The sequence below is a fragment of the Cetorhinus maximus genome, chromosome 1 (assembly GCF_964194155.1).
Source record: "Cetorhinus maximus chromosome 1, sCetMax3.hap1.1, whole genome shotgun sequence".
NCBI lineage: Eukaryota > Metazoa > Chordata > Chondrichthyes > Lamniformes > Cetorhinidae > Cetorhinus > Cetorhinus maximus.
The window spans coordinates 208,012,319-208,035,315 of record NC_135879.1 but is presented as its reverse complement, the minus strand read 5'-3'; the positions used below and the strand labels follow the sequence as shown (position 1 = coordinate 208,035,315).

General features: G+C 41.7%; 1 protein-coding gene across 1 annotated transcript in view; it reads right to left on the bottom strand.

The window, feature by feature from the left end:
* Positions 1-22,997, bottom strand: part of mbd2 (methyl-CpG binding domain protein 2) — a 133,460-nt gene that overhangs the window by 2,349 nt on the left and 108,114 nt on the right. The window lies entirely within an intron of this gene.

Genomic DNA, 22,997 nt, shown 5'->3' with positions numbered 1-22,997 from the left:
AGATACTAGAGGGATTGTTATCCTTGGGTAGAAAAGGTCAACAGAAGGTTTAACAGAGGCATTCAAAATCAAGAAGCATTCTGACTGAGTAAAAGGAGAAACTGTTTCTGCTAGCAGAAGGGTGTGCATATGTAGAGAACACAGATTTAAGGTGATTGGAAAAAGAGCCTGAGCTGAAACAAGGATGACCTTTTTTTTAAAAAATGCAGCGGGTTGTGATCTGAAATGCACTACCCAAAAGCGTGATAGAAGCACATTCAATAGCCAAAAGTGAACTGGATAAACTGTTGTGAAGAAAGGGTGGAGAAGTAGGAATAATTGCATGGCTCTTTCAAACAGCTGGCACGGGCATCTGTGGTATAGAGGGATCTGGGTGTCCTTGTACATGAGTCACAAAATGTTAGCATGCAGATACAGCAAGTGATTAGGAAGGCAAATAGAATGTTGGCCTATATTATAAAGGGGAAGGACTATATTGCTACAACTGGACAGTGCATCTGTGAGAACACACCTAGAATACTGTACACAGTTTCAATCACCTCACTTAAGGGGGGGGATATACTTGCATTGGAAGCAGTTCAGAGGAGGATCACTTGGCTGATTCCTGACACAAAGAGTAAAGTAAAAGCAAAAATACTGCGGATGCTGGAAATCTGAAATAAAAACAGAAAATGCGAGGAAGACTCAGCAGGTCTGACAGCAGCTGTAGAGAGAAATAGTTAACGCTTTGAGTCCAAATGACCCTTCCTCAGAGGCTCTGAAGAAGGGTCACACAGGCTCGAAATAGCAACCCTGTTTCTCTCTCTCCAGATGCTGTCAGACCGGCTGAGTTTTTCCAGCATTTTCTGTCCTGACATGAAGGGGTTGTCTTATGAGGAAAGATTGAGCAGGTTGGCCCTATACTCATTGTAGTTTAGAAAAGTGAGAGGTGATCTTATTGAAATATAAAAGATTCTGATGGGGCTGGACAGGGTAGACACGGAGGATGTTTCCCCTCGAGGAGAAATCAGAACTGGGGGCAAAGTTTCAAAACAAAGTTAAGATGGAGATGAGAAGGGTTTTTTTTTTCTCTCAAAGGGGTGTTATTTTTTGGAATTCTCCTCCCCAGAGGAGCGGAGGCTGGGTCACTGAATATATTCAAGGCTGAATTCGACATATTTTTGATCAACAAGGCTGTCGAGGGTTATTGGGAGCGGACACGAATGCGAAGTTAAGGCTACAATCAGATCAACCATGAGCATATTGAATGGCAGAGCAAACTCGATGGGCCAAATGGCCTACTGCTGCTTCTATTTCTTATGATCTTAGGCATCTACGAAGCAATGAGAAATCTTTGGACTTTCACTGAGCATCTTAATTCACCCAGTTAACTCAAGGTACACTGAGTGGCTGAACAAATACAACTAAACATAAATAATTCAGTATTTGGATATAACAAATTTGCTCCAGCCATAACTTGTTTTGATGCACCTATCATCTGGTCTAACATATCTTAGCAAGGACCTTATTGTAGAATCAGCTGACCTATTTAAAGTTATTCTGTTAAAAAATAGCTTCAACAAATGATACAATTTATTTCCTATTTCCTGTAGCTAGTGCTCTTGTCAAATGCAAAGCAGTAAGAAAGAAATTCTAAGTAACAGATAATTACTTTTATTGCAAACAATCCCATCCGAAAGATTAGCCTGTTAAGCTCTTCTCCCTCGTACTTCACAGGCAAAATCCATTACTAGTATTTGATTGCAGTATCCACTAATAGGTTTTATTTTGGCTCCTTGAGAATTTTGGGGGGAAATTTGCAAGTTGCAAACTCCCTATTGCGACTGACACTCAGATGACAGAAGGGAGGAAAATTATATCTGAAGGTTGCCTTTTCAAACAGACAGAATAATCAACCTTTGCTTTCACTAATCTGTAATGCTAAGAACCAATCCACCTTGTCAAGGACAATTAGTGATGGGAATAAATGTTAATATTGCCAGTAATACCCACATCCCAGGAATGAGTAAAACAGAACTGATATTGCATATTTCTCTTTTGTAATGGCCTCCCAAAACTCATGTGATTCTGACTGCTGTACATTTCAATGATATTTTTATATTTATTGAGGTTCAGACATTAAACAGACAAGAATGTAACTGAGCACTGCACTCTTAAATCAGACAAGTGTTCAGATAGATAGACAAAATTACATAATTATAGCACTAAAATAGCAGTTGATTTCAAAGAGACTATCCATTGGCTCAGCATACATTTACAAGGAAGCTTGTCATTCAGAAGTAGTTCCCAAAACGAGGGCGAATTTGAACCATTTCTTGGTTCCGATTCTGAACCTGACCAAAACATATTATGAACTTCAGAAGCTGCAATTCAGAGGCTGACTTGTAACCTGACCTAGAGTGATTGCTTTTAAAAAAGGGCATCAAGAAGTTAAGTCAGCACTATCAGCACTATCCCACGTTCTTAAAAAGAAATGTGAACAGATTGCAGATGCATCAGTCATAATATTCCAACGTACTCTAGATTCAGGAATTGTGCCTATGGATGGAAAAATTAGAAATGTTTACATTATTTAGAAAGGGAGGGAGGGAGGAAATGTGGAAGTTCCCAGAATCTATCAGAGACAGTGTGACTGAGCACTTAAGACAAGTGATCAGATTCAAGAGAGTTGCTTTGTAGAGGGTAGGTCACGTCTGCCTAAATGTTAAAATCATTCTCCCAAAAGGTTGTGGAGGTGGTGTCAATTGAAAATTTCAAGACTGAAAACAATATACTTTTGTTAGGTAAGAGTATGAAAAGATATAGAACTGATGCAGGTAAATGAGGTTGAGGTACAGAAAGGCCATTATCTGTTGAATGATAGAACAAGCTCAATAGGCTCAGTACCCTGCTCTTGTTCCTAAATGTTTCATCATTCTGAAGTTAAGGCATTGGGGCCAGGGAAAAGAAAAAGATGGGAGAATGCACTGGGAAAATGCCATTAGTAAACCATACCATTAGTTTGTACACAAGATTAAGAGAAAAGATCAAAAGTGCCATCCAGGAAAGTTAATATACCAATTTAATCAAGTCATCCTCCATCAACTAGTCACAACAACAGAAAAACTTTAACTAAACAAGAAGTGAAACACTTCAGAAAATTGATTTTGTTTTGTTTAATCACGAATATGAGAAGAGCAGTTTTGAAGATGCTAAAGTGGTTTTCCCTTAATGAACAGCAAACCTGCTGACCTACACGTTCCAGTGCATGTTTTGTAATTCTTTTTGTTATTAAAAGAATAATCAGAGGAAAGATTTCTTAGATTGTCCTGTTAACAAAAAAACATGGTTTTAAGAAAGACTTCAAGTTGGCTTGGAAATGTCAGGTCCCCGAGGCTCAATCATTAAAGGTTAGCTACAGCAGATTTTCCATTATGTTTTGCAACTGGGTAAATTGCATTCATTCACCACAGTCCTTTCGTTTTATTGTGACACAAGGAGTGTGGATGGAGTAAATAGGCCCATTGGCAGAAGAGTCGAGAATTAGAGGGAGTGAATGGCAAAAGAGCCAATAGCAACAGGGGGAAAATCTTTTTTACTTAGTGAGAGTGTTTAGAATTTGAAATGCACTACCCTAGAGTGGGGTGGAGGTAGATTCAATTGTGGCTTTCAAAAAGAAATTCAATAAGCATCTGAAGAGAAAAAAAATTGCAGGGCTGTGGGGAATAGGTGAGGAAGCGGGACCAGTTGAGTTGCCCTGTAGAGAGCCAGCACAGACATGGCTTCCTTCTGTGCTGAAACATTCTATGATTTATTGTTTATAGTTACAAAGCTAACCAAATAAAGGGTTACACCCTATTTAAGCTTCTTTATTCTATAACATATTGAAAGGTAAAATTCTCTACCTTATCTAAATTAACCCTCTTCAGCTGCTTTTAATAAGTTACCCTACAAGTAGAACATCAACACTACTCTTAAACAGAAAATTCTTAGTAAATCACAAAATAGTTTCCATAGCGATGATCACAAGTGCTTGAAAAAACAGCTTAGCTATTCTCAGAGTAATTTTGAGAAGATCGCAGCACTTACAAACACACCCAGTTAACCAGAAAGTAGCTTCAGCACATTATAAGGAGGAAATAATGAGAAATGGGGAATCAAAACATCCGGACATAGGTTTTTATTTTCAATGCCACCTATGCTTAATTTTTCCAGATCAGTTTCAGATAGAATAAACCTAATCTTGCCCACTTATCGATGAGCTAATGTTTCGTTAGAGGATTATTTTTTTAAAAAAGGATAAAATTACGTTTCTTCACTTTTGTAAATTTTGTGTTCAAGTGTTTTTGGATACCTGGTGTCAGCACCAAGTAACTCACAGCCAAATGTAACACAACTGGATAGTGAGCAAGGCAACCTATATAATGGCCCAACAAGGTGTCTCACGTCTGTTGCATCAGTGAGATATCTTGATTTTAGATTTTGGGGAGGGTCAGTAAAGGAGTTAGATGATGAAAATCCAATCAAAGCAACTGTAAAAAGCACAAAATGTATCAGTTATTGAATAAAAGCTTCAAATTCCAACAAAGAATATTTAGTCCCTGATCTCTGGATAACCTACAGAGCATTGCTGATTTACTCTGTGAATAAGCAATAGGAATGAACTTGTTCCTAGTTGAACCCATAGCAGGACACTTAAGACTTCCTATAATCATATATCTAAGCAGGTTTCTTAAGAGTTTGAAAAACTATTCAAAAAAAGTTAAAAGCCAGATGATAGACATAAAACATACCATTCCCAGCACTTTTCCTCTGCCAGGTCAAATATACAGTTCTTTTGTACTTGCAATGCCCATTTTCATACATAACACGCTGGGAGTCAGGATTCTTTGCTTTAATTTAGAGAGATTACTCTATTTGCTGTTAATTAAAAATGATTCTTGCATTTCAGATTTTTCATGGTGCCGCTTAGATGGTCTTTAACTCCTGCTGAGCAGGAATTTCCACAGGTCCCCATGATGAATAAATGCACTTTATGCCTTACACTTCCAGCAGCTCTTTAACTGTTAAATTGTATATTGGCAGAGAGATTCAGGTTAAATGATGAAGGTTTATTAGAGCCCCAGTGGCAAGACCATTTTTACACTTGGTGCTCAGCCATAAAGCAGATGAGAAACGATCTCAGTGATGGAATATATGAACAATATACACAGTGATTCAGAGTTCAGAGTTACTGACTTCATGGGCACGTGCCCGACATGCCCAAGTGTAAGATGACGTCCCGATGTCATCGTGCAGTCTCGTGATATTTCGTTCAGCAGGCGCACGCCAGAGTCGGCTGCGTGCCCACCGATAATTAAAGGCCTACTAAAGACATTAACAATCTAACTAAATTCAAATTTACGCTGCCCGTCCAACCTAATGGTTGGCAGGCAGGCGAAAAGGCCTTTATATTTTTTAGGAAAACTCATTTACGAGCAGGATGAGGTTTCCTAAAGCAAATAAACATTAAACAAAAACTTTATTTTTTAATTAAAAACATGTCCCAGCTCATGTGACAGAGTCACATGAGAGGACATGTTTTATTAAATTTTTATTCTCTTCATTTTTTTTTTTTACACAGTGTTTCAATCTCCCTGTGGCAGCTCCGTGCCTCAGGGAGACTGAAGAGCTGTTTCTCACACATGTGCGAACTGCACGCCAGGCCCACTCTCCCTCCTCCCCCCACTCATACACTGCCATTCGCGATGCACACAGGGTGGGCCTTAATTGGCCCGCCCGTGTGAAATCGCAGTGCAGAGCCAATCGCGGGCGGCGTTCGGCTTCCTGACCACCCCCGCCGAGCACCCCCGCCAAGGGCAAAATCCTGCCCCATGATTTTAATAAAGGTATCATAAACACTGACATATACAATAACCACCTCTAACTCTAATTGTAATACTTCAGGTTTAGGTTAATTAAAAAATATATAGTTTTGCTTAGTGCTGTGGCCAAAGTAACCAATTTACCTCTGGCTGTAACAATACAGCAACCAAAATAGAAAAATAAAGTTGAAATCTCATCATGTGACAATCAGCACTAGACAAGTATTTTTTTTAAATATAACAATGTATCTTTTCCAAACTTGATATTAATGGTAACTCTAAGCAAATCACTGATATTATAACTGAGCAACATGAATATCATTTTACATTACTTATAAGTTGTACCTTCAAAATTCACTCAGGGAATAAAAGCAAGTCATTTGTTTTATCCTGTCCTACAGTGCATGAAAAGCATGGCCTGGGCTAAAAGCTTACATGAAGAAAGTCATGAGTATAACTGTAGATTGTGCACTTCATTATCAAGCACTCTGGTACATCTCTATTGTTTGGAGAAATGCCTTAGTGCACTGCGGCTTGCCATAGTCATGTGATCTCTGAAGTTATCTTTTGTACATAAAGATTGCAAGGCAGTAGCCATTTTAGCCATTGCATGGAACATGGTGTAAGGAGTGTGCAACTGAAATTGAGTGGATTTGCATTGGTTGTAAGAGAGCCAGCAGATGAAACGAAAGGGCAGGGAATAATTAAAATTTCAGTCTGCAGCTTTGTACACGGCAATGACTACTGGGGAGTCAGTTTGGCTTTGAATATTCCAGTAGCTACTCCTATAGAGATAAGGGGAGATTTGAGAATGAATTGGAAATTCTTCCAGTTTCAATGGCAGAATTATGACATTGCTACAGAGTTAAACAAGAAACCTGAACAAATAAGAGTAGCCACTCTGTTACCAGCACTGGGAAAGAGTGCTACTAGTTGTATTGCACCCTCAACATTACTAAGGACCAGAAAAGACAGTCTTGTGAAATTTTGGAGGCATTGAAGACTCATTTTGAACCCACTGCTAATGTTATTGATGAACGCTGTGTGTTCAACACCAGCGCTCAGGAAGAAGGGAAGAATATTGATCAGTATGTGACTGCACTGAGACATCTAGCTGAATCTTGAGAGTATGGGCAATTGAGGATGACCTGATCAGAGATAGGATTGCTTATGAACAAAAGATCTTACTACCCCATGCCAACCATTGAAGAAATTTTGCCGCAACTTGCCAAGGCAAAGGTCTTTACTACACCAGATGTGAGGGATGGATACTGACAAGTGAAGTTGAATAAACACTGCAGTTTTCTAACTACATTCTATATGGCATTTGGGAGTTACAGATGATTGTGCACACCGTTTGGCTTTTCTATTGCTCTGGAAGAGAATCAACACAGACAGCATGAAATAGTCAATGATCTTCCAGGAGTGGAAGCAATCATGGATGACCTGCTAGTCTATGGATGTGGAGGTATGTTGGGAGAAACCATCACAGACCATTATCAGAATCTAGTGAGACTGCTAGAGAGAGCGCGCCAGATGAACCTAAAGCTCAACAAGAAAAAACTGCAAATAAGATGACTGAAGTCAAGTACATAGGTTATGCTGACCCTGATAAGGTGCGAGCTGTAGCAGAGATGCAGCGACATACAGTAAGTCCATGTTTAACATTGCCCCGTTTAACGTTGTTTCGCTTTAACATCGGTAAGTTAATGGAGCTTGTAATCTCATTGAGCGCCGTGAGATTTGTTTTAATGTCTTTTCCAGCTAGGCCTGGTTGGTGCCGTTTTGGGGCGGCCTCTTCCCCATCCCTGACCTTCGAGTTGCAGCCTCTCCCCTCCTCCTCCCAGAGTTGTGCCCTCCCCCCACCTCCCTGACCCACCCTCTGGTCAAAACTCCTGCTCCAAGACTCACCCTCTCGTTGCTTCCCTCTCCTGAACCCGTGTTCTGGTTTAAAGATCCAGATCCAATCCAAAGCTGGAGCTCCAAAGTTGTGGAAATGTGGGTCCCAAAGGTGCCAAGGTGGGGCTGCTACAAACAATGGTTATTTTAAACGCTTCTGCTTTGCTGCTGTAGTCAAGGAGTGAGTGGTTCAGCCAGAGAATGGGTCGGGCAGCAGGAGAGACCACAACTCGGAGGTCAGGGAGGAGGAGGTACCACAACTTGGAGGATTGGGGAGGGGGAGAGGCCACAACTCAGGAGGGTTGGGAGAGGGGGGGTATCTGCAGCGACCAGGAGGTTTGGGAAGCAGGATCCACGGCGAGGTGGTACTGTAAGTAGAAAGTTACATTTTTCTTTTATATTTAGACTTATTTTCTTTTAAAAGTCGTTTCATTTACCAATGTAGGAATTTAAAATATTTCAAATTAGAGGGAATATTTTAACATTTGTTTTTATTTATATCAGGAAGGTCCTATAGAACCTACCTACAGTTTTAACATTGATTCCTATGGGAACCAATATTTCACTTAAAGTTGTTTCATTTAAAAAGTTGTGATTTCAGGAATGCAACCACAACTTTAAGTGAGGACTTACTGAAAGATTGTGAGGGCGGTGCAACAACTTGTTGGATTTGTGAAATACCTCACCAAGTTCTTGCCAAATTTGTCATCACGAGTGTGAACCTCCATGCAAGCTCACGACAAAGAACATTCAGTGGTATTGGGGCACAGAACATGTAGCAACTTTCACTTGCATCAAGCTTATGATGACATGCCAGTGCTGAGGTACTATGGTGTCAACGACAAAGTCACCCTGCAGTGTGATGCCAGCAAAACAGGACTTAGAACAACCCTCTTCTAGCAAGGAGGACCAATTGCATTTCCCTCAAGAGCGTTAACGCAAACTGAACTACACCACCCAGATTGAGAACGAGTGCCTGGCTATTGTCTTTGCTTGTGAGCATTTTAATCAGTACCTGTTTAGGAGAGAGAAAGCAATGGTAGAGTCTGACCACAATCCACTTCAAAGCATCTTTCTCAAACCGCTTCAATTTGCTCTAAAACGTCTGCAAAGAAATTTCTTTTATTTGCAGAGATATCATTGGGAGGTGAAGTACAAGCAAGGGAAGCAAATTAATATCGTCAACATGCTTTTGAGACCTGGCTGCACTTCCTTTGAAAGAAGTTGATGCTGCTAGTCCAGAGTGTGAAATGAGAAGCAACAGCACAACATGTTCTGGGAGTCATCAACCCCCAGAAGAGACATTGAATCTGACAAGCAAGCAGCTTGCTCAATCAAGCTAACCAACGCAGCCAGATGCAACTCTTCAAGTGTTACAGGAAGTAGTGATGAAAAGATGGCCTGAAGCCATCAAGGGCACACCTATCGCCATAAGAATGTATTGGTCTATCACTTCGTCACTGAATGCCCAAGATGGCACCTTGTATAAAGGAACTAGAGTCATTATTCCTAAAGAGATGAGAAAAGAGAAGCACATTCATGCAAGCCATCAGGGAATTGAGTCTACTCTTTGGAAGGCAAGGGAAATGCTTTAGTGGCCAAACATGAGCAATGAGATTAAGGACCACATCAGCCAGTGCAGTGCTTGTAATGAACATCAAACTAAGCAAGCTAAACAGCTGCTCATAACATCCCAGACAGATCATGGATGAAGCTTGGAATAGACCACTTCACTCTCACAAATGCCTTCCAGGGACAGAGTATCTCGTCACAGTCGACTACTATTCAGACAATGGAAATTAGACCAGCCGACATCAACAACTACTAATGTGATCATAGAATGCCTGAAAGGACACTTCAGTTGTCATTGCATTCCTGACATTGTAAGGAGCAACAATGGCCCTCAGTTCACAAGTGAAGAAATCAGACATTTCATGAATGATTGGAAAATTCAACATTGCACACATCTCTACACTATTCCCAGACAAATGGAAAGACTGAGGCAGCAGTGAAAATTGCCAATGGGATTATTAAAAAAAATGAGTAGATCCAGCACAGATGTGTACAAGGCAATCTTGGAGTGGAGAAACGCGTCTACTGAAGGCATAGGAAGTAGTCCAGTCCAGTGACTAATGACACTCTGCACCCAAACCACTCTTCTAATAGCAAACTACAGAAGTCAGAAGTACTAACAGGAGTGAGTGACAAAATCAAAGTAAAACAACAGAAAGTCAAATTTCACTGATAAAGCTGCCAAATCGTTGCCAGAGCTAAGAGTTGGAGAGCCAGTTAGAGTGCACTCAATGCACTCAACAAAAGTCAGCCCGCTTGGGAAATTCATACCTGTGTAGAGCAGTTGTCACCTCAATCGTACACAATGTAAGTTAATGACCAGATGTATTGTCACAATTACAGACATATACGTGCAACCGGAGAAGCTGCTTCTTCACAGCAGACAGCTGCTGAGGAAGAGTCGATTTCACCAATTGAACAAGGAACTGAACGACCTTCAGTCCCAGAGGTAAATCATTCCCCAAAAAAAGACAACAGATCAGCAGCAACAATTACCACAGCAGCAACACTCGCCATGGCAACACCATTCCTCAGAGTCAACGTCACCCCAGGAACCAGCAGACACCAGATGAACAGCTAACAACTCGCACACATACCATAAGATGATTAATTGTGCAGCGCGTGTCAGGACAGACTTGACTGGACAGTTTTCTGTGCATGCGCGATGACTTTCTTTCTGGACCATGTGTACAGGTAATTTGCAACTGCAAATGATAGTGCATGTAATGCTTTTTTTTTAAATGAAAAGAGGCACGTTTGGAGAAATGCCTTTGTGCACTGTGGCTTGCCATAGTCATGTGACCTCTGATGTCATATTTTGTCCATAAATGTTCCAGGACAGTAGCCATTTTAGCCACCACATGAAGAAAAATGTTATAGTTCTTCCATTTCCACTGAACCAAATTACCAATTATTACATTTTATGAAATAATCCATATTTAGACTAAACCTTCTACAGATAGAATGAAGCATTAAAGAGAAGCATTGTGGAGCTAATAATGGTGTGCAGATTTGAAACTGTGCTGCTATAATAATTCATTTCTGGATAGAACCAAGAAAAATAAGGGAAGTATGCACAATGTGAAATTTCCTAAAAGAAAAGTGACAGAGTCAAACACAAGAATGAGACAGATTTTTAGACAGCATGCAATAAGTGATGGGAAGTACATGACACCCACACATATATAGGGTATCTGGATGTTCCAGGAATTGAAAGAGCAAAACAGAATGAAACAATAAACATTTAAAAAAAAATTAGACAGAAAACAAAAAATAACCGAGAATACAAAACAGAAGTACATCGGGTACCAGCAATAAAAGCCATGATAAAAGTAAGGTAAACAGTCATAGCGAGTACAATATATAATGAAGGTTTCACTGATTTTATATATAAATCAGTATCATCTGATAGCTATTACAGTGACATGGCTGCTGGATGACAAAGACTGGGACCTGAACATTCAAGGACATTTAGGAAGGACAGGAAGCTGAGAAAAGGTGCAGGGATAGCTCTGTTAATTGGTACGACAGAGAGAAATGACCTCAGTTTGAGAGATCAAGGTGTAGAATCAGTTTGGGTAGAGATGAGAAATAGTAAAGGTTAAGAAGTCACTTGTGGGGATTGCTATAGGAATCCTAACACTAACCATAGGCAGAATTTTCTGGCTGTCTGTTGGATGGGCCCGACCCAATCTCCGGTGGGTGGGGAGCCGATCCCCGCCAGAGAAGCAGGCTCAACCGCCATTTTACGTGGGCGGGCCAAATAAGGCCGGTGGGAAGTGCTATGCGCTCCTTATGCGGGCGGGGGGGGATTCCCCAAAAGCGAGTGCGCGTTCTTTCGCGCATGCGCACGAAAGAGCGCACATCTCCCTGAGGCTAAGTGCTGCCTCAGGGAGATCGCTGACACTTTCAAAAAGATTAAAAACAGAAAAAAAAATCCTTAACATGTCCCCACATGTGACAATGTCACATGAGATGGGACATGTTCATAAATTACAGTAAAACTTTATTAAACTGTTTAAATCCCTGCATGAAACCTCATCCCGCCGGTGGATGACGTTTCATGTTTTTTCTATTACCCGCCGGGGCTCCTGGCCTGCCCACCAACCTTAAGGTTGGATAGGCAGGTCCTTTAATTGTTTAAATGATCAGTCAACGGCCTCAATTGGTCATTGGCAGGTCGGCGGGCCTGCAGTTGATTTTGCTGTGCCCCCGCCTTCCTGAAAATTTAAATGTGGCGGGGTGACGTCGGGGGTTCCCCCTGACACCATCTTGCGTCATTTTACGCGTCGGCGAGCGGGCCCCGACCCCTGCTCACCGACGGCAAAATTCTGCCCTATAATACTGTAGGAAGGAGTATACATGAAGAAATAATAGGGCTTATGAGAAAGGTACAGTGATAATCATGGATCATCTTAATCTACATATAGGTTATAAAAGTCAGATTGGCAAAGGTAGGCTGGATGATGAGTTCAGGGAGTATTTTCAGGACAGTTTCTTAGAGCAGCACGTTTTAGCACCAACCAGCTCTATACTCCATCTGGTAATTTTTTTAAAAATTCACTCAAAGGATGTGGGCTTCACTGGCTAGGCCAGCATTTATTGCCCATCCCTAATTGCCCTTTAGGTGGTGATGGTGAGCTGCCTTCTTGAACTGTTGCAGTCCATGTGGTGTAGATACACCCACAGTGCTGTTAAGGAGGGAGTTTCAGGATTTTGACCCAGCGACAGTGAAGGAATAGTGATATACTTCCAAGTCAGGATGGTGAGTAGCTTGGAGGGGAACTTGCAGGTGGTGGTGTTCCCATGTGTCTGCTGCCCTTGTCCTTCCAGATGTAATGGTGTGGGTTTGAAGGTACTTTTGCTAGTGCCAATCAAGCGGGCTGCTTTGTCCTGGATGGTGCCAAGCTTCGAGTGTTGTTGGAGCTGCACTCATCTGGTAATGTACAGCGAGACAGGATTAATTAAGTACCTCATAGTGAAGGCAGCCCTATGTAGCACTAATATGATTAAATTGGACATTCAGTTTGAGGTAGAGAAGAGTAGATCTAAGATTAGTGTTTTAAACTTCAATAAGGGCAATTACGAGGCCATGAAGGCAGAGCTAGATAAAATGAACTGGGAAGTTAGGTTAAGGGATAGGTCAGTAGAGATGCAGTGACAGACATTTAAGGAGATATTTCAGAATACTCAGTCTTTCTTTCTCACTGGAATGTATCTTTTCTAATGGAAGGACACACCATCCGTGCCTAACTAAATAAGTTAAAGGTAGTATCAAATTGAAAGAAAAAGCATATAATTCGGCAAAGATGACTGGCAGGTCAGAAAATTGGTCAGAATGTAAAGAACAGCAAAGAATGACTAAAAGATTAATAAGAAGGGAGAAATTCGAGTAAGAGAGAAAGCTAGCTAGAAATATAAAAGCAGATAGTATGAGTTTCTACAGGAATTTAAAAAGGAAATGAGTAACTAAAGTGAGCTTTGGTCCTCTAGAGCGAGGATGGGGAATTAATAATGGAAAATAAGGAAATGGCGGATGAATTGAACTGATATTTTGTGTCTGTATTCACTGTAGAGGATAAGATTAAATCCCAGAAATAACTATGAATCAGGTGAAAGGGAGGGAAGAACTTAAAACAATTACAATCACCAGGGAAAGGGTACTGAGAAAATTATTAGAACTAAAAGCTGACAAGTCCCCAGATCCTGATGGACTTCATCCTAGGGTCTTAAAAGATGTGAATGCTGAGACAGTAGATGCATTGGTTTTAATTTTCCAAAATTCCCTAGATTCTGGAAAGGTCTCAGATTGGAAAATAGTAAATGTGGCTATTCAAGAAAGGAGGGAGACAGAAAGCAGGAAACTACAGACCAGTTAGCTTAACATCTGTCGTAGGGAAATTGCTGGAATCTATTATTAAGGAGATTCTAACGGGGCACTTGGAAAATCTCAATCCAATTTAGCAGAGTCAATATGGTTGTGTGAAAGGGAAATCATGATTGGCTACTTTATTGGAGTTCTTTGAAGAAGTAACAAGCAATGTGAGATAAAGGGAAACCTGTGGATGTGTTGTACATAGATTTACAGAAGGCATTTGGCAAGGTACCAAATCAAAGGTTACTACACAAAGAGCTCATGATATAGGGAGTAACATATTACCATGGATAGAGGATAGGTTAGCTAACAGGAAACGGAGCGTACACATAAGTGGGCCATTTTCAGGTTGGCAAGATGTGATGAGTAGCTGGGATCAGTGCTGGGGCCTCTACTATTTACAATTTATATCAATGACTTGGATGAAGCAACAATGTATGGTTGCTAAATTTGCTGATGACACAAATATAGGTATGAAAGTAAGTTATGAAGAGGACATAAGGAATCTGCAAAGGGACATAGGTTAACTGAGTGGGTAAAAATTTGGCATATGGATTATAATGTCAGAAAATATGAACTTGTCCACTTGGAAGGAAGAATAGAAAAGCAGCATATTATTTAAATGGAGAGAGATTGCAGAACTCTGAGGTACAGAGGGATCTGGGTGTCATGATACATGAATCAGGAAAAATTAGTATGCAGGTACAGCAAGTCTTTCGGAAGGCAAGTGGAATATTGTCATTTATTGCAAGGGGAATGAAATATAAAAATAAGAATGTTTTGCTAAAGTTGTGCAGGGAGTTGATGAGATCACATACAGAATAGTGCAATTTGTTTTGGTCTCCTTATTAAGGAAGGATATAAATGCATTAGAAGCATTTCAGAGAAGGTTCACTTGACTAATGCCTGGGATGGGGCAGGGTGGGGGGAGAGGGGGTTATGTTACAAGGAAAGGTTGGCAGGCTGGCTCTGTATCCATTTGCGTTAAGAAGATTGAGAGGTGATATTATTGAAACATACAAGATCCTGAGGGGACTTGACAAGGTGGATGCTGAAATGATGTTTCCCCCTTGTGGGAGAGACTAAAACTAGGGGACACAGTTTAAAAATAAGGGGTCTCCAATTATAGACAGATGAGAAGAAATTTCTTCTCTCAGAGGGTCATGAATCTTTGGAACTCTCTTCCCCAGAGAGCAGTGAAGGGAGTCAATGAATATTTTTAAGGTAGAGGTAGACAGATTTTTGACTAACAAGGGAGTCAAAAGTTATCGGGGTAGGCAGAATGTGAAGTTGAGGCCACAATCAGATCAGCCATGATCTTATTGAATGGCGGAGCAGGCTCAAGGGACCAAATGGCCTACTCCTGCTCCTAATTTGTATGTTCACTTTAAGAATTATTAATTGGCTATGACACACTTTGGGGTGCTCTGAGGTGATGAGACACCACTAATTCTCTGTTTACATCTTAGGCAAGTGTTTAGCAGCAGTTCGTCAAGATGAACAAACATGGTGGGCTCGGAGCATCATAAGCATGATTAAGGTAGGCAGAGGGGAAAAGCTAAAGAGAGAAAATGATTAGGAGAAAAAAGACAAATTACGTACACTGGAAGAAATATAAACTAAGAAAAGCAGATCGATGTAGGCGGAGTGTTCATCACCATTTGCGACTCCAAAAGATATTAATGTAATCCATTACCAAATGCAGCAAGACCTGGACAATATCCAGGCATTGGGCTGACAAGTGGCAAGTAACATTCACACCACACAAGTGCCAGGCAATGACTATCTCCAACAAGAGAGAATCCAACCATCGCCCCTTGATGTTCAATGGCATTACCATAATTGAATCCCCCACTATCAACATACTGGGGGTTACCAGTGACCAGAAACTGAACTGGACCAGCGATATAAATACTGTGGCTACAAGAGCAGGTCAGAGACTAGGAAACGTGCGACGAGTAACCCACCTCCTGACTCCCCAAAGCCTGTCCACCACCTACAAGGCACAAGTCAGGAGTGTGATGGAATACTCCCCACTTGCTTGGATGAATGCAGCTTCCACAACACTGAGGAGGCGAGACATTGTCCAGGACAAAGCAGCCCACTTGATTGGCACCACATCCACAAACATTCTCTCTTTCCACCACCGACGCACAGTAGCAGCAGTGTGGTTGAGTGTCTTGGGCTACAGGAAGATATAGACGGGGTGGTCAAATGGGCAGATAAGTGGCAGATGTAATTTAACCCTGACTAGTGTGAGGTGATACACTTTGGAAGGAGTAGTTTGACAAGGAAGTATTCAATGAACGGCATGACACTAGGAAGTTCTGAGGAACAAAGGGACCTTGGCTTGTGCGTCCAAGCATCTCTGAAGGTGGAGGGGCATGTTAGTGGGGTGGTCAAAAAGGCATATGGGACACTTGCCTTTATCAATCGAGGCATAGATTACAAAAGTAGGGAGGTCATGTTGGAGTTGTATAGAACCTTGGTGATGCCACAACTGTGTGCACTTCTGGTCACCACATTATAGGAAGGATATGATTGCACTGGAGGGGGTGCAGAGGAGATTCACCAGGATGTTACCTGGGATGAAACATTTAAGTTATGAAGAAAGGTTGATAGACTTGGGTTGTTTTCGTTGGAGCAGAGGGGCGACCTGTTCAAGGTGTACAAGATTATGCGGGGCATGGACTGGGTGGATAGGGAGCAGCTGTTCCTCTTAGTTGAAGGGTCAGTCACAAGGGGACATAAGTTCAAGGTGAGGGGTAGGAGGTTTAGGGGGGGATGTGAGGAAAAACTTTTTTTACCCAGAGGGTGGTGACGGTCTGGAATGCGCTGCCTGGGAGGGTGGTGGAGGCAGGTTGCCTCATATCCTTTAAAAATGAGCACTTGGCACGTCATAACATTCAAGGCTATGGGCCAAGTGCTGCTAAATGGGATTAGGTAGGTAGGTCAGGTGTTTCTCACATGTTGGTGCCGACTCAATTGGCCGAAGGGCCTCTTCTGCACTGTGAGATTCTGTGAATACCATCTTGAAGGACAAGGGCAGCAGATAGATGGGAATGCCGCCACCTGACTTGGAAATATATCGCCGTTCCTTCACTGTCGCTGGGTCATAATTCTGGAAATCCCTTCCTAACAGCACCGTGGGTGTACCTACACCTCATGGACTGCAGCAGTTCAAGAAGGCGACTCGCCACCACCTTCTCAAGGGCAATTAGGGATGGGCAATAAATGCTGGCCCAGCCAGCGAAGCCCACATCCCATGAATGAATAAAAAAGTGGGAAAAACAAATTAATGAGCAAATAAGGGAAAAATGTTAAAAGATTTGAGAAAACTGCTTGAGGTTATCTGTCAGAATAGAGTTCTTTCGGAAACAAAAAAAAGCAAAAGGAAATGTAAAACACAGAAAAGATTGAGGAGAAACAAAAGTAAAATAGACAATCAAGAAAGTAAATTTATACCAAATGACATGATATTTTTAAAATTAGAAATGCAGTCACGATTGGGATTGGTTATAAAACTACTGCTGGCAAGAGGAAAGTAGAAACTTGCACTTCAATGTTTTTGTCTCTATACCGGTGAATTCAAATTAATGTTGCAGCAATTATTCCAGCATATTACAACGTGAGGATCAGAGAGGTCTGCTAGTAAACATGTAAATTTATAATTATATGTTTGCAAAGGCACAAAGACCCTTGACCATTTTCAATATTGACATATGCAGGGTTTATGAATAGGACCATAAGGATGGCCAACATATTTTTAAAATAAAACTCACAACCTAATATAAATTATAATATAAAACAATAGCAGAGTGATGTTTTGCACCAGACAGTGGCAAACCCTTGGTTCTTGCCTGTGATTTCCCACATAGCATGTTATCGATCTTAGCTGGAGGTAATGTCAACCCTTGCCATGCTCACTTATCCTCTGACAGCTGATTCTGGCAGAGCCAGTCCGATCATCCACTAAGCTCCACAACTCTAGCTATGTATTAGCATTCACCCTCTGGTTGTCATGTGATTGTTTAGGGGGTGGGGGTGAGTGGAGTTGAGAAGAGATTGAGAAGAGAAATGAAAGTAATTAGAACTGGATAAAATTTTCAAAGTGAGAGTATATTCATTTCTATTAAAGGAATCCATCTTTCTAATTTACAACATAATAATAGCACCTGGAAAGTGAAAGCAAGTATACCATAAGTAAAAGCTTCAAGGCCACCTAGAAGTAATTACAGTAACTTTATGGCATTTGTGAATGTGTGAAAATAAGATAAGGTGGGAAAATCAAGCTGACAGCAGAACTTTTAAGGCTGTTCATCAGTAATCAGAGAATACATCTCTATGAGGACTTTTTACATGGCAGGGACCATTCAAAGTCTTCATCTGTCGGTTCTGGCTCAGTGGAGCCTTCCCGCCTCAGCCATAAGGTTGTGGGTTCAAGTCCTGTTCTAGAGACTCGAGTATATAATTTAGGCCAGGGGTCTGCAACCTGCAGCTCCGGAGCCACAAGCGGCTGTTTAATATCTCATTTGTGACTCCCAACCGTTTCTAGTTGTATTATATTAACATGAAAAAAGCCTAAAAAAATTGAGTCAAGGAAGTTAAAAGCCATGTTTTAATTGTGGGTCCAAAAGGCTAACCATTATGCTGCACTTTACTGTTTCAAATGATTGCTTTAACAAAATTATCACTGTATTCCAAATAAACCTGTTCAAGTGTACAGTTACATCATGGTTATAGATAATGCCTGTTTGTGGAACTAATATTATGGTTGTTTCTAATAAACTGAAAAATTATTCTGAATGTGCAATTGGAAGCTTTTTAAAAAAAATTATTTATAAAATATTTGCAAACTATGCATTCTACCAGAGCTACCTGGCAATCCATTTAGAAATATCGAGTTTTGTCTTGCGACTCCCAATAGTTTTTATTTTAGGCAATATTTTAAAGGCTTTTCAGGTTAAAAAAAAAGGTGGTCAGCCTCTGATCTAGATAGACACTTTTGTGTAGCACTGAGAGAATGCCAAGCTGTTGGAGATGCCATTGCTTGGATGGAAAACTGGGACTCTATTTGCCCTTTCATGTGGACACAAAACATCATGGCACCATTTCAAAGAAGAGCAGGGGAGACTCCTGGTTTTCAGGACAACATTTAGCATTCAACCAACACTGCTCAAGATACAACATTTAGTCATTATCAAATTGATGTTCATGGGACCTTGCTGGGTGCTGATTGGCTGCCACATTTCTTACACTACACTTCAAAAAGCACATCAATTGGCTGTAAAGCCCATTGTTATGTCCTGATGTCATTAAAGGTGCCATACAAATGCAAGTCCTTTCTTATCCTTAGGCACATGACTATGCAAATGAATGCAAAAGGAAACTGAACTATAGACAAGAGCCAATTGTACATAGATCTTAAAAAGAGGGACATGACTTTATTACAGAAAAGTAGTTAGAAATCAGAGAACATCCAAGTACTTACTAAATCTGATCTCTGATTTTAAGAATACGCTCTACATTTATTCCACAACTGTTAAACCCTAAGTGGTGGTCTCACACCACTTAAATATGTATATTGTTACACATATAAATGAAGACTGGGCTGTGAATATGGGGGTATACTGTTTCTGTAATTTACCTTTAGAGGGTCAGCTACCAACAAAATAAAACTAGTTTACGGATCTCACAACCTTCAAGTAAATTATAGCTTTTACTATTTTTAATGCACATTGTCCCCACAACAAAATCAGGCATGGGTGTCAGGTACAAACATACCTCAAACTACATTGTGTACAATAATCCTGTCTCTTGATTTACCACAGCATCTAATAAGTTAATATTAAATTTGCCTTGATTTTCAGTCTTATTCACTTTTCTAATGGTTCATTATGTGGTATAGTCATCTCAAAAGTCCCCAGTCATTCTTTCTACTAGACCCTTGAGTTTCAATATGTTATCCAACTATAGGGGCCATCACATCAATGCCTAGCCCTGTCACCAAGTGCACAATTGGGGGAGGTGGTGGTGTAATGGTATTATCACCAGATCAGTAATCCAGGGGCCCGAGATAATACTCTGGGAAGATGAGTTCGAATCCCACCACAGAATTTAAATTCAGTTAATAAATCTGGAATTAAAAAGCTAGTTTCAGTGACCATCAATAGTGACCATGAAACGATTGTCATAAAACCCCATCTGGCACACTATCTGTCATCCTTACCTAGTCTGGCCTACATGTGACTCCAGACCCACAGCAATGCCCTCTGAAATCACCTAGCAAGCCACTCAGTTGTATCAAAACCATTACAAAGCCTATAAAAAGGAAGGAAACTAGAAGGATCACCTGGCATCAACCTAGGCACCGGAAACAACAACAAACCCAACCCTGTCGGCGCTGCAGGTTCCTCTTTACCAGCACCTGGGGACTTATTCCCACCAACAGCCTGATGTAGTCATACTCTCAGAATCATACCTTACAGACAATCTCCCAGAGACCACTATCACCATCCCTGGATATGTCCTGTCCCATTGAGGTAGCGGCATAATGGTATACAGTAGGGAGGGAGTTGACCTGGGAGTTCTCAGCGTCGAATCTGGGCTCCATGAAGTCACAGGGAATCAGGTCAAACATGGGCAAGGAAACCTCATGCTGATTACCACCTACCAACCCCCTCAGCTGACGAATCAGTGCTCTTCCACTTTGTCCACCACTTGGAGGAAGTATTGAGGGTGGCAAGGGTGCAGAATGTACTCTGGGTGGGGGACTTCAATGCCCATCACCAAGAGTGGCTTGGTAGCACCACTGCTGGCCAAGTCCTAAAGGACATAGCTGCTAGACTGGGCCTGTGGCAGGTGGAGAGGGAACCAACAAGAGGGAAAAACCTACTTGACCTGATCCTCACCAATCTACCTGTCACAGATGCATCTGTCCAAGACAGTTACCACCGCACAGTCCTTGTGGAGGCCAAGTCCCGTTTTCACATTGAGGATACCCTCCATCATGTTGTGTGCCTTGGTTAAAAAATAGACAAAAGAGCCGAGCTGAGGTGAGAGTGACTGCCCTAGAAATCAAGGCAGCATTTCACAAAGTGTGGCATTAAGGAGCCCTAGCAAAACTTAAATCAATGGGAATTGGGGGAAAACTCTCCACTGGTTGGAGTCATATCTAGCATAAAGGAAGATGGTTGGGATTGTTGGAAATCAATCATCTCAGTCTCAGGACATCACTGCAGGAGTTCCACAGGGTAGTGACCTAGGCCCAACCATCTTCAGCTGCTTCATCAGTGACCTTCCCTCTATCATAAGGTCAGAAGTACAGATGTTCGTTGATGATTGCACAATGTTCAGCATGATTCACAACACCTCAGAAACTGAAGCAGTCCATGCTCATATACAGCAAGACCTGGAGAACATTCAGGCTTGGGCTGGTAAATGGAAGTAACAGCTGCACCACAAAAGTGCCAGGTAACGACCATCTCCTATAAAAGAGAATCAACCATGCCCTCTTGACATTTGTTAGCATTACCAATCACTAAATCTCCCCAACATCCTGGGGGGTTGTCATTGACTAGAAACTGAACTGGGCTAGCCATATAAATAGTGTGGCTACAAGAGCAGGTAAGAGGTTGGGAATTTTGCAGATACTAACTCACATCCTGACTCCCCAAAGCCTGTCCACCATCTACAAGGCACAAGTCAGGAGTGTGATGGAATACTCTCCACTAGCCTGAAGGAGTGCAGCTCCAACAACACTCAAAAAGCTTGACACCATCCAAGACAAAGCAGCTGCTTGATTGACACCCCATACACCACTGACACACAGTGGCAGCAGCGTGTACGATCTGCAAGATGGACTGCAGGAACTCAGGAACACTTCTTTGAGAGCATCTTCCAAACCTGCAACCTCTACTACCTAGAAGGACAAGGGCCACAGATTCATGAAATACCACCACCTGTAAGTTCACCCCCAAGCCACACACCATCATGACTTGGATGTATATATATTTTTTATTCATTCATGGGATATGGGTTTTGCTGGCTAGGCCAGAATTATTTGCTCATCCCTAATTGCCCTCGAGAAGGTGGTGGTGAGCTGCCTTCTTGAACCACGGCAATCCATGTGGTGTAGGTACACCCACAGTGCTGTTAGGGAGGGAGTTCCAGTATTTTGACCCAGCGCTGTTCCTTCACTGTTACTGGGCCAAATTCCTGCAACTCCCTCCCAAAAGGCACCGTGGGTGTTCCTACACCACATGGACTGCAGTGGTTCAAGAAGGTGGCTCATCACCACCTATTCAAGGTCAGTTAGGGATGGGCAATAAATGCTGGCCTGACAAGCGGTGCCCACACCCCATGTAAGAATTTTAAAGAAGTTAAAGGTGTCACTGAATATTGATCAAACCAAAACTCCTGATGAATTTTCCTCTCTTTAACCCAAGGTTAGACAACATAATTGCACTGTTACACTTTGGAAATTCAGCAAGGCCTGGAAAACATATTTCCTGTTTTTATATTTTAATAGCGCAGAGGAAAACCAAGGCAAACCCTATGGCAATTTTTAAGCAACCAATCACATAAATAAAATGTTAAAAGGCAAGGGGGCGGCAAGGGGAAAGGGGGTGGTCAGAAAAAGGGAAAGGGGGTGAGAGAGAAGGGGGAAGGGGCGAGAGAGAAGGGGGAAGGGGCGAGAGAGATGGGGGAAGGGGCGAGAGAGAAGGGGGAAGGGGCGAGAGAGAAGGGGGAAGGGGCGAGAGAGAAGGGGGAAGGGGCGAGAGAGATGGGGGAAGGGGCGAGAGAGAAGGGGGAAGGGGCGAGAGAGATGGGGGAAGGGGCGAGAGAAAAGGGGGAAAGGGCGAGAGAAAAGGGGGAAAGGGCGAGAGAAAAGGGGGAAAGGGCGAGAGAAAAGGGGGAAAGGGCGAGAGAAAAGGGGGAAAGGGCAAGAGAAAAGGGGAAAGGGCGAGAGAAAAGGGGGAAAGGGAGAGGGAAAAGTGGGAAAGGGGCAAGAGAATAAGGGGATTGCGAGACAGAGAAAAGGGGGAGTGGAGAGTTACAGGGAAAGGGGGTAGAGAAAGACCAGGAGAGAGAGAGAGAAAAAAAAGAGGAAGGAAGAAAGTTTAACCTCTCTCTGTAACAAAATTACTTTACATTTATTTAATTTCCATTTACATTAGACCACCACAGTAATATTTCAACCTAATAGGTTGTTTTCTACATATTTTAAAATTAAATTTATATGCATTGTGTTTAAATGTTGTAGATCTTCACTTGGTTTTCCTCTGTAGAATGAACATACAAAAATC